The 3,423-nt window shown below is 54.0% G+C and overlaps 1 non-coding gene across 1 annotated transcript; it reads right to left on the bottom strand.

Annotated features, from left to right (window-relative positions):
* Positions 1 to 3,028: 3,028 nt before the first annotated feature.
* LOC147666279 (U6 spliceosomal RNA) lies at positions 3,029 to 3,135 on the bottom strand. Its single transcript, XR_015304851.1, has one exon. It is a non-coding gene; the product is annotated as a U6 spliceosomal RNA (small nuclear RNA).
* Positions 3,136 to 3,423: the final 288 nt, after the last annotated feature.

Below are 3,423 nucleotides of genomic sequence, written 5' to 3'. Positions count from 1 at the left end.
CACCCGAGTATAATCCTCAGTGCAGTGTGTGAGGTGATGATAGACTGGTCAGACCAACAAACCAGGTGATCCTCTCCCATCTATAATTAATTGTGAGACTTGCCTCCTAAATTAAGAAGAAAGATATCAATTTAATGAGACTTATCAAACTGTTGTGTCACTGCAGCAGTAGAGACCCGCCCGAGCAACTAACACGCACTGCACTGAGGCTGCCTTCTCAGGAAGTGCAGTGCCTTCATCCAAGCCACCTGCCACAATCTCCTCAAAACCTCTCCTTCGCTCAATGGCACCCTTGGCGCACTCCTCTGGCAGCTCCCCACCCAGAGAAACTAGGGACACCGAGAACGTTGGGAGGACAGAGAGAGATAGGGGCTGGAGGAAGCAGCGATTAAGGCATTGAAAGCAGCAGCTTCTAGACAGGGCGGCTCTCCATTAGGACAGAGGAGCGTCGCCCCGCTGCTTTCTTGCAGTGCGAGAAGCAGAAACATAAAATGATATTTTAAATGCCATTGTATGTTTCTGCTGATCGCACTGCGAGAAAGCAGAAGGCAGGGTATGCCTGGTTGGTTTATGCCTGGTTGGGGCGGGCGGGTCTGGGAGGAGTGGCTTGCACCACTCTGAGTACCCTGACTGTTTGGCTCTATGCAGCCTACATAGAGAAAATGGCCTCCCTACAGGTGCCCAGCTGGCCTCCCTACAGGTTCCCATCTGGGCCATGTCCGCACCAATCACAACTGCCATTTTAGCATTGTGATTGGCTTATGGGAGGGGAGGGAGGATGCCTGTTCCTGTTCAAGAAACCACCAAACGCGGGACCCGGCCCAGGAGAGGTGGCTCGGGACCCGGTCAGGTAAATTTTTTATGTTTTTTTCTTTTTCAGGTACATTTTTTATGTGTTTTTTTCTTTTAACCCCCCCCCCACCCCCGTGCGAACCTCTGCGCGACCCCCCACCCATGATTATTGCGGGCCGTGACTGCTTCTAGATGAAATTCCTAGCTACAATAAGGCACACAACAATTGCTTGCAGGGAGCGTACCTTGGTCAGGAAGATTAGGGGATGTTAGCTTCAGTTTTTCTGACTATCAGGCTGCCATATAAGGTTTAACTACTTTACAGGACAAGCAAAGTACACGAGAGGGGCCTAAGGGACAGTGGAAAGGGAGAGGAATGTGAATTGGCTGGAGTACTAAGAGAGAAAACAAAATATTTTGTAAAATACCCAATATTTTTGAGGACTTTCAAATAGAGACGGAGAGTGTGTGTGTGTTTTTTCTGTGTGTAAGTAAAAATTACTATTGAAATCCGACTGGCATCTCACAATACCCGACTAAAAGCCCTTGTAACCAACAATTTATCAGAAAATGCATTTATTACCCCCCCACCCGAAGCTACGCCCCTTATGCGTGCATTAAAAACCGTTAGAAGACATCATGTGGCATATTAAGACTCTAAGGAAACTTTGTCTGTTTTGGCAGCTAATGTGTGCGATGGAGCAAGGGTGCTTTCCAGTGCCTAATGATTAATGCCCCGGTTACTTACCGGTAATCTTCATTACTCCGAGTATAGTCTTCCTCGCCACATGATTTACATAGTGAGCTTTAGCTCCACAACAGAACCCTCCAAAGCAAAAAGAAACCACCTCCCACCCCTCCCAACATGGCCGACCAGTCCCACCTGACCTCTATAAGAGGCGGGCCGGCCCAACCAATCAGCCTGATCTACCAAGCAAACAATGAAGCCGATAGCCAGACAGGGAGGGGGGGAGGGAACTCATGTGGCGAGGAAGACTATACTCGGAGTAATGAAGATTACCGGTAAGTAACCAGGGCATTACCTCCTCGTTAGTCTTCCTCGCCACATGATTTACATAGTGAGCAAATACCCAAGCCAACAAGGCTTCATTGACCACCATAACAACAACACCACACGGTGATGCAGAGAAACCAACACAATGTTGATGTAAACAACTGAAAAGAAAACAGGGACCACAGGAAACCTGAAATCAAGACCTCCAGGAAAAGGAGGCCAACCAGGAGTCGCAGCTCCAGCACTCAGAACGGCCCCAGCGAAGTCCCCCCGGGACTGCTAGAGACCCACGAACCAGGCGGGTGATGACCACGCCGAAGTCAGACCAATACTCCACAGAGGAGACACCCACTAAGGGGGCCCAGGGAACAGAGCCACACCTCGCAGACCGACCCTGGGCCCCCGCCGGATCCACCGAACCCAGCGAAGCGTAGGGAAGGATGCCAGCCTGTGTAAGCCCGCGAACCAAGGAGGAACGAGGGCTAGCGGCCCGAACGAAACGGGCCCAAAAGGCATAACACAGGTCATCCCACCGGGAAAGGAAAAACGTGCGGCTAAGAGAAGCCAAAACAGCACGCCGAACAACCAGCCCGGACAAGGGAGGAACCACGTTGGTCGGAAAAAGCGGTAAAGATACCACCTGAGTCTGAGGCCCCAGGGAAGGGACCCCGGGAAGGACACGGGGGACATGCCGGAGGAGCAACCCCGTCCGGCAAAACCCGCAAGAAGGGCGGGGAGCGGAGGAACGACCCCCGCACGCCCCTCCGCCCAGCAGACACCATCGCCACCAGGGAAAACCACCTGAAAGGCGAGGAACCGCAGAGCCACCGAGGGCCGGGGCCCAAAAGGGCGGACCCCGAAGAGCTCGTAGAACGAGAGAGGGATCATGCCAATGTATTGCGATGTACATAGCGCACGTATCACCCATAGGCCTCCAGGCGCGTGCCTCGGGAACCCGACCTGGAATTCCCCTGTGAGATAACCCCAGCAGGATACAAGGCGAGAGTCAGGCCTCCCGCCGCAAGGGGCCCTAGTGGAGATTAAGCATTTGCCCAGAGTTGCAGAGTGAACACGTGCGACGAGTAGGCACCGGCATGAGAATTCTCGAGTCCATGGAAGTACGTAAGCCTAAGACCCACCGAGGCGGGGAATTGAACCCTGGTCCAGGACCAATCTCAGCTACCGGGACTGCCGCCTCCAACCCCTGAGCTACACATCTCCACGAACATGGAACGCTCCACGAATCTTGTGTGTCCTCCTTGCGCAGGAGCCGCGCCAATCTATTCTGTATCCTTCCAAATATGTATACGTGCTGCCGAAGCGAGCACTGGAATGCCTGCGGGAACCCAGCAGCAAAGCCACAACCCCCGAGCCAGCAGCGTCCTCCGCTCCAGAACCAGGCCTGCACAAGGAGGCAGGCCAGCCGACAAGAGCCGGCTCAACACCGACGCCGAGAGCGGGGGACCCAACCCTGTACGGGAAGATCCGGGATCGGCCAGGAGGCTCGAATCGCCAGCACGGCCAAAGGAGAGGGAACCCGGGGTGGTGGACCCCGCCGGGAACCAAAAACAGGAACGCACCACGACTTGCGTGGCAACCACGCGCGGGTGCCAGGC

Source organism: Lissotriton vulgaris, unplaced genomic scaffold (genome assembly GCF_964263255.1).
Source record: "Lissotriton vulgaris unplaced genomic scaffold, aLisVul1.2 SCAFFOLD_1234, whole genome shotgun sequence".
Taxonomy (NCBI): domain Eukaryota; kingdom Metazoa; phylum Chordata; class Amphibia; order Caudata; family Salamandridae; genus Lissotriton; species Lissotriton vulgaris.
The sequence above is the reverse complement of the archived record's forward strand: the minus strand, read 5'-3'. Positions and strand labels throughout refer to the sequence as shown.